Source organism: Parasteatoda tepidariorum, chromosome 10, assembly GCF_982258835.1.
Source record: "Parasteatoda tepidariorum strain Cologne lab strain chromosome 10, Ptep-v5.0, whole genome shotgun sequence".
NCBI classification, from domain to species: domain Eukaryota; kingdom Metazoa; phylum Arthropoda; class Arachnida; order Araneae; family Theridiidae; genus Parasteatoda; species Parasteatoda tepidariorum.
In genome coordinates this window covers 26,474,874-26,487,809 of record NC_141764.1, presented here as the reverse complement: position 1 = coordinate 26,487,809, position 12,936 = coordinate 26,474,874, and positions in this window count along the sequence as shown.

The following is a 12,936-nucleotide window of genomic DNA, read 5'->3' as shown; positions in this document are numbered from 1 at the left end:
TATTTTTCTTTAATTAACCTATAGTGATTACACACCTAATGATAAAATGTACACAAAGCACAGTATGTATATTTTGAACAGTTAGAAATAAAGCAGAATATTTATATGTATTTTAAAGATAGTTCTCAAAACGTGGATGCAAAATAAGGATCTCAATTTTAATTCATAGTAAATTTATCATTCTGTCTAGTTTCAGGAATCAATATAAATTGTAAATACTATTAGGGATAGAGTTAAAATATGGAAATCGACGCAAGAAACATACTTTTTTTTAGTAAATATGCAGTTTTTTTTTTAATTGGAATTGGATTTTTGGTATTCAAAATTTGAGAAGCAGTCACAATCGTAAAAATTTGCCTTTTATGTTTATTTTGATTTTCGCTCATTTTGCTATGCCTCTAAATTTTAAAATTACTATTTTTGCGAACCAAAAGAACTTTGCATACAGTTATAAAACTCGTTTTTTAATCTTTAAGCTTAATGATGACTAAAAATTTTTTGAATACCCAAGATATAATCATTTTAAAATCATTACGAAGTAATTTTCAAATACAAAATCCAATGTGTAGTATAGAGCAAAAAAGTCAAGTCATGGTCTTAAATTTCAATTTCTCGTTTCTCAAGAACTATTCGACCTATTTTTTTAAAAAAAATCACATTTTCCAAAAATTTTTGATAATTTTTAAAGCAAATGCGAGTGAAATCAGAGCACTAAGAACACAAAATGTATTTAAAATAGGTATATCACAAAGTAAAGAATGTGAAAATTAGTCAGGACGTAGAAAATGTAAAATAAATTTGGAAAGCGTTAAATACAAAATCAAAATGAAGGTTATAAAGTTAAATGAGAAACAAAATTCAAAAAGTTGAATACAAAATAAAATCAAAACACGTAAATTGTAAAGTCAAAACAAGCATAATATAAGCTTAGAATAAGTAAAATATAAGGTCTGAACAAGCAGAATTTAAAGTCAGAACAAGCAGAATGTAAGGTTAGAAAAAGCAAAATATAATGTCATGAGGAGCAGAATATAAGATCAAAACAAGCAGAATTTAGTCAGAACAAGCTAAAACCAACTATAGTCATAATGCTAAGTTAAAAATATTAAAATTCATGAATCAGGAACTTACAAAAGTAATTCTATAAAAAATCTTTCTGTTACTTCTGAATAATTATTTTTTTTAATCTATGCATATACAGTTCATATACTCAATTTCAGCGATTCCTAGAATCACTTTGCACTTTTTGACACAAGTATCACAAAATTGAAGATGGCTGGTAGTCTTGCTTGTTCCTACAAATCTCTTTCTATAGCGTTTCTAATTAGCTGAATTTTTTTTTCTAATAAAGGATAAGACAGAAATAAATAACTAAGTATTAATCAACACTACGAAATCAGTATCATCCCATACAAAACTGAACAGCATATACCGACACACACAATTATTTAAGCTAACATAATTCCAATACTTTTTTGTTTGTTATTTCTTGTCATTCCTTGAAACTATAAATATTTTGAATGGTAACCTTTAGATTACTTTCTTGTAAGTCATTTAGGATTATCTTAATGCTACTAAACTTATTGTTTTTCCGAGAATAATGCATTAAAAACGCATCATTAACACATAGATTATTACAGAATCCTAATAAGTAAATTAAATAAATACTTTAAAAATTTTGTGGATATAATTTTCGGATGCTCAAATCTCAGAATAAAAATTCTTCTCTTGCGTTGTCTAAAGAAAGTTGAAACAAACTGAGTTATAAGTAGGGCTGCAGTGAAAAGTTAAAAAGCAGAACAAGATGTGCATGTTATATATATTTTTAGGATTTCATTTGAAAAAGAAAATCAGCATACATGCAAAGTTAGACTAAAATATGGAAGTATCCAATGAGCAAAAGAAGAGAGCTCGAAGTACCAAGTAATCCGAAAGAAACTACAAAAGCAATTCTGGGAGTTGGTGTGGGCAGCGAACAAAGAGTTCATTGAGAACATTTTTAAAGTATTTAAAAATGCATTACTTCCAAACCAAATTATCGATATAAATCTTTGAAATAACCTGTCTCATCTAATGACTTCTAAATAATTCTTCAGAAAAAAATAAATATGGCAGTTTTTTTTTATATATATTACCCTCTTCAAACAGTTCTCGTATCAGCGAATGATTTTTTTTTCTTCACATTTTCCGTTATCTTTGTTTGACATCCGGGTTATTCTAAACTTTGACAAAGAGTGTTTGCAAACGCCCAACGATATCTTCTGTCAATATTTCAATTCCTCTTGAGAGGACAAGATGGAGATCTGGAACCTGACACCTGGGGATATCCAGTCCATCACCATCCGCAGGATAATCGCCATGCTCAAAGGATATATCTGCAGCTCACTCCTATCCTATCCCACTTATGCCCCTTCCCCACAAAAATGTTTTCCTCAAGCTTTACCATTTATTTGCTGGAATAATGATTTTATGTTCGGCAAATTTTATGTCTAAAACCACAATTCCTGTCTCATGGAAGATTCGTATTTTGAAACTTTGCTTTCCCCAGCTTTACCATTTATTTGCTGGAATAATGATTTTATGTTCGGCAAATTTTATGCTTAGAACCACAATTCCTGTTTCATGGAAGATTCGTATTTTGAAACTTTGTTTTCCCCAGCTTTACCATTTATTTGCTGGAATAATGATTTTATGTTCGGCAAATTTTATGTCTAAAACCACAATTCCTTACTCAAGGAAGATTCGTATTCTGAAACTTTGTTTTCCCCAGCTTTACCATTTATTTGCTGGAATAATGATTTTATGTTCGGCAAATTTTATGTCTAAAACCACAATTCCTGTCTCAAGGAAGATTCATATTTTGAAACCTTGTTGTGCTTGTTAAAGTACAACAATGTAACAGGTTACGCAAAATGAAAGTAAAGAACATTTTTGCTTTTTATTTTTTGATAATTCCATGACACTTTATTTTTAGTTTAACAACGGCGATAAAATCAGCTCAATTCTACATTCAATGGATATGAAGTTGCAACGTTCTCTTTCATGCATTTGTAATAGTTTTGAATGAAACTCTGAAGACAAAGAAGTTTAGTCCAAAGGTCAGGTAAGACGGTAAGTTCAGCTTTTTGGTGCAATTGTAGAGAATATCGGTTTTTGAAGTTGCAAGAAGCATATGAAGTAGAAAAACCAAATCCCATCAAACCATCGTAAAGTGGTAAGCGGATTGTCAGATTTCAGTACATCTTGATTAGAATGAGATTAGATCTTGGACATTGATTAGAAAGTACATATTGAGAGCGGATAAACAGATGTTGATAAAAAGAGTGCGTAAGCATCGAAAGGGATTTGTGATTAGCTTTTTTTATGAGATGGGGAAAGAAAAAAAACGAAATTGCTAAAATACTTACTTAATATTTGAATTACCTGCTAATTAATTTAACGCTGCATTTCAAAAAAGTTTTAAAATTAATCAATAATAATTAAAAATTATCTGACAATAATTAAAGAGTTTAATAGAACGATCGTTTGCAGAGAAGAATACATTACTTCAACTGATTATTGATACGGTCGAAAACAAATCTTTCTTTTGTCAAACGATTCCTAAAAAAAAAAAAAAATAAACACAATTCTTGAAACCTGCAGGCGACAATTTCCTGAGAAACAGACAACTCTACTCGCGTGGAGAATAACGTGGTCACGTGAAATGTCGATCCATCAAATGAGCAAGTGAGTGACCGATTAGCTGCCGCCCATGGAACATGAAAATGGTGGTATTTTGTGGCCATGAAGAAGAAATGGAACAAGCACTTTTCTCAGTTGCCCATCAGTGGTCTTCATTCGCTTGTTTCTGCCACACAAATAACAATTGTAGTTAACTCAATAGCTGGGTAATTGAGTGGCAAACCCAACCCCTGATAATATGGTTTAGAGCCCAGATCAGCTATCAAAAGAATTTTTTTCTTTTATTTTGCTATTGTAAGAAAAATAATGGTAACGTATGAAAATCCATAACTTAAAAGGGCAAAGATGTATTTAAGTCTGAGAAGAATAATAGGCATATTATGTATGAAAATAGGGTATGAAGTCGTGTATTTAACGAAAGTTTATTTATTAATCAATTACAGGCTTTTTTTCATTGCTTAATAAGCGAAAAATAAATGGAACAGTCATAAGAACTAATCACCATATTTACAGATAGTTAATTCTATAAACCTGTGGTTTCCGACCCATGGGACACGGCCCACGTGTGTGCTGCGGCAACGTGCGTCCACGGACGAGTCTCGAGCCCAGTACTTCACAGAACTACGACGCTTTTTCAGTTTTTTGGAAAATAAATATTGGAATAAACTGAATAATGAGAGTGATTTGGGGTTAAAACTATTCAGTTTCAATCCAAGCTGACAAATCTCTCGTGAACTGACAGTGTCAAAAATCCCATTAAGTTTTTATTATTATTTTTTTTTTAATCTGATTACTTGCTTTTTTAGTTTTCTTACAGTTTTGACAGCTATGTGAATACAATAAATTTATTTACTTTATAAAAATATTTTTAAATTCTTGCTGTGCAGTATATTTTACTAATGATGGAAATACTAATTAAAGTATTACGTATTGGCCATGTAAGATTAGCACGTTGATAGTTTTTACAAAATGAATCAACGCCAATTTGATCCACCTGCAGAAAACCCCTTACTATAAAGTGTATCTTAAACCAGATTCCGAATTGGAACTAGCCCATTGTGCAGCTCTAGTACGACGTAAGTGAACTACAGCAACAACCGAATTGGAAAATAAAAAGACGTCATGATTTTAATTGGGATTCATCTTTCACTTTTTGTGCAACACCACTCCGAAATCTTATTGACTTCCTTACACACTCGGGATATTTCTTCTTAATTTAAATCATGGTTTTATACAGTGTCTTGGTGCAGTGTAACCCATTTTTTTAGCTCTAACGCAAGAGAACTTTATCTAAATTGATTATTCTTAATTTAAACTGTTATAAAATTGCATTTTAAAAGGCATCTAAAGACCAGCAAGTGTGTAGTTTTAAAGTATTTCATAAAAACTACTAATCGTGCAATTTTATTGTTTTACGTGCTTGAGAAAATATATACAAAAGTTCTGAATAAAGTCCGCAAAAGTTACTTAGGGTGGTCTTTTTTTGCGCACAATACATTGGAAGAAATAACATTTAGAAGAGAGAAGATCTTTTTATATCAGTTCAATATAATGTACAACATACATGATCAGAAATTTTAAAACTCATGTTGTATTCCACGAATATGAATATTTTTTTCAAACTTTCACATTGTCCAGGTAGTCAATATTTCAAGGTGCTCCTTGAATCACCACCAAATTCGTCATTGGGATGGGCTATGTTTTTATGGTGACCAGAGTATTTTATAGCAATTTTCCCTTGAGATCGTGAAGAGAAACTTCTATAATTATGATTTTTAAGGAAAATATTTACATCCTAGGAAACTGGCAGTCACGTCGACTAAAAAATCATAGGTGATACCCTAAGTTTGGTAATATTTTACTGGATAATTTAAAGAAGTTGACAATTAATAATTTTAGAAAATTAACATTTATTTAAGAAAAAAAATAAAATAGAAAAGAGAAAGAAACTTGAATTGCATGTTTTGCCCATAATTTGAGCCATGGATTTGCCCGAAAAGGCTTTGCACATAGTAAAAATTATATAAATCAACAAAGAAATTTTTTAGTAAATTTATTTACAATAATATACAATTAACTCAATGATTTTATATAGTATTTAATTACTTTAGTTGGGTATCATTGTTTTTTATCAAATTTTGAAAGAGTTTATCTATCTATTTATATATATATATATCCGCCCCCTGCTCACTACCGCTCGCTAACCGCCGATAATTGCTGCGCATTTACATTTTCGTTCGCTTCGCGAGCAAACTTAAAGTCGTTTTTTTCCTGGAGATTAGCTGGCAATTTTTCTGCACCAACGTCTCATAGAGAGAATATGATAGGATTGTAAAATGTCAGAGGAACTTATTATCAACATTATAAACTTATATAAAGCAATTTCAGTACAAACAATATTATAAACTTACATGAAGCGAGGAAGCAATATTATTTAACACATTACTATAGGGCATTAGCTGGAGATTAATCTCCGTATCCGAAGCACGCGCTGTAGAGCCTAACTCAAATCATTGTTGATCTTATAGGATGCCGGACGCTCCCTATATGGTGCTTTATCTCCCCCCCCCCCCCAGTAATTTAAATTTTAAACTAAAAACAATTAAAACCTGATGGAAAAAAACTTTCCAAAATTACAAACAAATTAAAGCATGTAATATTAATAAGTTGATTCTAAGTAATATTTCAAAAGCAAATACCATTGCAAGTAGTTGCTCAATTAACTTCAATACTGTCAACTGACAAAATATTTTAGTTTCAATCAGAAGTATTCGTAAGTACACCAAGGTATTCGTTTTCATTTAAACGTCTTGACTTTTCAACGTTTCTTCGCTGCGCATTCCGCCGTCGCGCATTGATAACACTACGATTATTTTCCAGTTAATTTTGTACAGCTAAATCATGTTCAGCTCTATGTCGCTGTTGATATCGCCTAGATATTCACGGAGATCCATTTTTCGTAATTTGGAATGTAAATAGTTTTTTGAGAGAGTGTTGATTCGTGCTTCCAATAACTCTACCCGATTTATCAAAGCTATTAAAATATATTTGAATTATAAAATAAATAACTGCGTTCTATCAAAACAAACATTTTATTATAAAACTTTAGAACAACTATCTTTTTACATTGCCACTCTAAATTATTAATAAACACTGGATAATATTGCGTTAATGACACTTTTATCTAATGACGTCATAAACAATAGTTTGCATAAAGTTTAGTTCATAATAATCATGTATAATCGTTTGCATAAATAATCGTTCGATCTTTTTATAGTTTTACGTAGAAAGTAAGAGATTTGTTTTTGTTTTTGTTTTGAGATTTGTTTTTGTTTTTTTGGAATGACGATGTCAATCAAGAATGATTTAAAAATGTTTTCGCAGAAAGATTGCCAGATTACAAAATATGAAAACAAAAGCGCAAATTGAGTGTAACTAGAGGGGGTTTTAAAGTGCCGTTTTTACTGCATATATATATATATATATATATATATATATATATATATATATATATATATATATATATATATATATAGAGAGAGAGAGAGAGAGAGAGAGAGAGAGAGAGAGAGAGATGTGTGTGAGCATTCCGCTCACAAACTTTAAAACTGTGCTCCCTTAACATTTTAAGTATAACCTTTTTTCAAGTCAAGATGAAGAAAAAACCTTATTTTTCTAAATTTTCAAACCCAAACCGCGTGCGAGTAAAATCTTATATAAAACAAAAGGAAACCCTTAATAATAGAACATTAGAATCTAAGAGAAGAATCGGAGCACACAGAACGCCATTCATATCAGCACGATACACACCCAGAAAACAAAAACTTTCTCTTAAATAAGGAATGCTAACCTTTACAAAAGGTTGTCGTGTTGTTGAGGAAACATAACGTCTTGTGCGTGACTTCCCGTACCTTTCGTGACAGGGTATCGTGAACGTGGGCAGGTGCCCAGCACCTCCCTTTTTCTCAGCCAGCTTTCTTCTTTCACTAAGCGATGCCTGCTCGGAAGCTGTTTGGCTACGCAACTCTGAACATGGATAGTAATTAATCTTCACAAAATGAGCTTATACGATTGAATTTTTTTGAAGTAGAAAGAAAAATAGAATGCTAGGATCATTATGGTTGCATGATATCTTCAGATTCTGTTGATTTAAATGAGGGACACACAACTTCTTTTCAGTCGCGCTCCGACCAAAAGGCTACGCACAAATCCAACACAATTCCAGTGATTTATTTTGAAATCTGTAATTCCTATTATAAAGGCTAGGAGGTTTAAAATTTTTAGGTAAACCTAAAGTCTCTCGAAAAATATCCTTAAAATGCAAATAAATAAATAAAAATGTCTCAAAAACCATTAATAACCACCTTAAAATGAATTTTTTTGTGTTTAAAAAATTTTCGAAAACATGTTTTTTTATTAGTTTCTTTATTTAAACAAATAATTGCTTTTGGCGATCAGCTTGATCACTTAAAGGTGACAAAACTATGCCATAACTTGAGTATTGCTTGAAATAATTACTTGCAATTGCTCGTAAAAGGCCAGCTCCGTCACCAATAATTTATATGACTGTATGTGGCAGCATAGCACTATTTTTTTTTATAATTTCTACGCCATTTTAGAAAGGTTTCAAGCATAAATCTTAATTCATATTTAGTTTTTATTTCCATAAAAATACAAAATTATTCTAACTAAATATTTAAAGTCTAATTATTTATTTAACACTGCTTAAATTATTACAACCGAAGAAAATGAATAATAACTATAATGTTGCCAGTAGGTAAAGAAATACTTCATGGTGTCACATAAAGGAAATACATGGACAGTAGATATTGAAGGATATTTAAAATACTATAAGATTCATTGCAAAATTTGTAAGAAAAATTCTTCCCTAAAGTAGTATTTTTCCTTAATTTTTAAGAAATTTTAATCTATGGCCAAATAGCTTGTGAATTAAATTTTGTGAAAATGAAAAACATCATTCTAAATGAAATATATCATACAAAATTCATAAAATAGAATTATATCAAAAACAACCTAAATTGTGATTAAAAAAAAAGCTTAAGAAGCCATAAATATCGCCCTATAAAAAAAAACACGCACAAAAACGCAAATAGCACAAATAAATTCAGTTTCATGAACATTCTTGCCCTGCTTATTAGATATTCATTAATACGTAAAATATATTTCAAAATCGTGGTTTGAGATGATAACCCAATCCAATGATAAATCCAATAAATAAATAAAAGTTATCTATACACTAAAAGCGACTACGGAGTACGTTGAATCGCTATGTCGTGCAAATTTACTGTAACCTTAATATGGTGCTAAATTCAACCGCATCATAGTGCAAATTTGCTTCAATATTAAGATGGTACTTAATTCAACCGCATCATGGTGCAAATTAGCTTCAATGTTAATATGTTGTTAAATTTAACTGTAACAAGGTGCATCTTCTGCTTCAACTTTAATATATCATTTTGTCTTCAATTTTAGTATGGGGACAATGCCAGCCTTAATATCTTACAAATTAATTTCATAATCATAAATTTGACGGGTCTTCCTCTCCATAAAACCCAAATGCGGGTTAGTTCCACCAAAAAGTTCTCCACGAAGGCAAATTTTTCCCAATACTTGATCCAGGAGTTTCTTTGTCTTCTGGATATGGTTTGAAATTACAAGGCTACGTTGTTGAACATTAGTAAACCCAAAAATTGGGTCGGCTGTTCAACAACGGTCATAAAATATAAAATATATCCCTTTCCTATTTTGCAGTTCAAAAATCCAAATCAGATGGCTAAAAAAAATATGTTTTATCAGAAAAGGTATGCTTATGTGTTTGATTTCATTACTGAAAATATCGTCTTCACAATTTAAAAAATGTGTCAAAATTAGTCCCTTAATTAATTATATTACGTGAACCATCAGTATCATTAATATAGAATAGCCATAGTTTTATTCACTTAATATTGTATTTTAGAACGCGAAAACATGATAATTCGATCAAAAGTTAATAAGATAAATATTCTTTTATGCTTGAAAAATTCGTTCAATAATAAAATTTTGTTTATCCAAAGGCAACTCCATGTAAAAATATTTTCTCAATAACTTTTATTTAATAATTTATATTATGTTTTAATAATTGTAAAAAAATTTTACAAGTTTTTTTCTTTAAAACTTTACAGGAAAAATTTTTTGCAAGATTACTGCAAAAAATTGCATTATTTAAAATTTTTTAAAATTTTTTGTAAATCTTGTAATCTGTCTTATAACAAATTTTAAAATGTCAAAATCCAAAATTTGAATGAAATCGGTTGAATATTTTCATAGTTAAATGAAAATTTAAAAACCAGACAATTTTTTTTAAAAATTATAACTCAACTATTCGAAAGATTTCATTTAAACTTTTAATTTTGCCTTTTAAGATTTCCTAGTTTCAAATCATGCAAAAATTTAAGTACTTTGTGCTTCAAAATTTATCGATAATTATTAAATAAAATAATAAGAAAATAATGACTAATTATTACAAATTATTTCTTACTCTGAATTATAGTTGAATGCATTTATGTCGAAATTGTGCACAAAAATCACCTAATTTTTTTTTAAAAATTCTCGATATTCGTTAAAAATGATATTAACTTTAAAGAACTCACACTTTCGACTACTACCACCTAAACTATTGGGGCCATGTTTTTTCGATTGCAGCTACCCCCTCCCACATATTTTGATGGTTAAAAATCCAAATCCCTTAAAAGAAAAAAAAAGACGGTATATTTTTTCATAGAAAGTACATTGTTGTGTCTGATACTGTAATTTCATAATTTACACTAATTAATTAGTATATTTGAGATTAACTAACCCTTTGAACCATTAAGATTAGTTTTTGTACGTGAAAATTCGATGCTTAGAAAAGTGGTCTGTTTATTCTTTTTTTTTTTTTTTTTTTCCTTTTTTCTTTTACTGATCTAAAAGGAAAACATTTTTCAAGATAAGTACGTTTCTGAGCCTGATTCACTTAATTTAATTAATAGTCCCAATCCCTTTTTTTTTTCATTATGCTAAATAAATAACTTACGTTATCACACTTTTTTAGTATAGTAGTGTCATCTGTTGAAAAAAACAATATTTGTGAAAATATGTGAGGCTTGAGGAGAAAAAATCTGCAAGCCAGAAAGTGAGAAGTTTATCTTTGAGACGACAATAAAATTTAAATTCAATAATTTTGCCCAAATGATCAAGATTTCATAAATATAAACAAAATCTTTCATATTTTACTTTCTTCTTTTTTTTCTCTCCCCCGCTTTTCATGGTCAAATATGTAAGCTTTAAAAAAAAATGACTAACTAAATTTATAGAATAAGAATTTAAAAAATATAAACAAAATTTTCGTGCATTGGTATCTTCTATTTTTTTTTTTTTTTTTTTTTTTTTTTTTTTTTTTTTTTTTTTTTGGTTCAATGTTGAGATTTTCTGAAGTATAATTAAAAAATCTGATTGTAATCTGACTGAAAAATCTGACTGAATTCTGAAGTATAATTAAAAAATGTTGAAACTATAGAAAAGAAAAGAAATCGAAAATTCCAGACAAGCAAAATGGCAGGACGGAAAGCAAAATGATTAATATACGGGTCATAGTGACGCCATCTATTGTTAAATATAAGAACTACAAGTTTACTTTCCTTGATTCATATTATATTTGTAGTGGCGACATCTGTTTTCAAGCATAAAAACTATAAAATAAATGTCTGATTTTTTGTCCCATTTGTCTTTAACATTCCTAATCTATAAAATTTTACTTTTTTCACTCCAATTTTTTAAGTAAAGAAGAGATTGTCTATCCATGTTAAGTAATACCCCTTAGCTAATTTTTTAAACAAAAATTCATAACTTCGTTAGAACATGACTTTTATTCATCCAGTAATATTTTATTATTATTAATATTATTATTTTCATAATTTATATTTGCCTTGTCTATTCACTCTAAATGGGAATAGAACTTCATTCATAATAAAGATAACTGTTGTTTTAAGTCTTTCTAGTTTTCAAAGAGAAGCTGTAGGAAAATTTAAATTTAGTTAAATAAAAATTAAATCGTACTTCTTTTTTAAAATTAAAAGTCATCAAAGAAGCGCGAATCTAATTTGCTTTTAAGTGCACAAACGAAAATTATATTGAACGATAAACTTCTGAATAATGACGAACAACGTCAAAAATATTTGCTTCAACCTAATATATTAATTCTTACTAGTGTTCTCGGACAAAATGGTACCAAATGTAATTCTTATCATAGTAAAATCATTAATTTTCACAAATTATCAGTTATTTAAGTATTTGTTCGAACGAAAAAATTATTATACTTTATAAGATGTGGTTAGTTAATTAAGTTTTTGCTGTCTGAATTTTAGATTTTTTTTTAAATATTGTTATTATTAGTTATCCATTTTTTCTTCGGTTGAATTTTAAATATTTTATCTTAAATGATTTGAAGCTTCAATTCAATTATTATTGTTTTTTTTCTTTCATAAAAAAACTTCCACCGAAATAATTTCACATGAAACTAACTTGTTGCAACATAACAACCGCTTTTTGATACAAGATTTTCAATCCCAAAAAATATAATTCTTATTTTTTTAATAAAATGTTAAATAATATGTTCTAATAAAATGTTCTTAAGTCTTAAAGAAGAAATTCACAGTTATAAACGAAAAATTCCAAGACCATTCCAGAGTTAATTGTACTTCCAAATTCAAGAACCGCGAGAGTAGTAGTACTTCAACAGTACAAATGTTAGTACGTCAACTCTTTATACTCTCTATGTTGGCCTTTTGAGTACCAGCATCAGCTTACTTGAAAGAATTTTTTTTTAAAGAAGAGAGGACATTTAAAAGTATATTTAAAAGTATATTTAAAATATTGACCCTCTGTTTACACCCCTTTTTAACTTATTATTTCATCACGTCCTCATGAGTTGAGAACATCCCTCTATAATGCGAAAAAAAAGGATATTGAATTTGTTGACTTATTTAAAAATGAGATATACTAGAATGAGTGAATTAAATTCCGAAATCAATTCTGAGGAATTATCGGAATCAATTATTCCTCAACAGTGTAACTAGAGAGGGAACATCTGTCCCCATTTGCAGCGTTATTTAGAGGGGCGCAAAGTTGATGATAATTCCAAATCAATACAAATTAATTCCAGAATAAAATATATTTTGACTTTTACCATCTCATACGTTACACTATTCCAAAAATCGC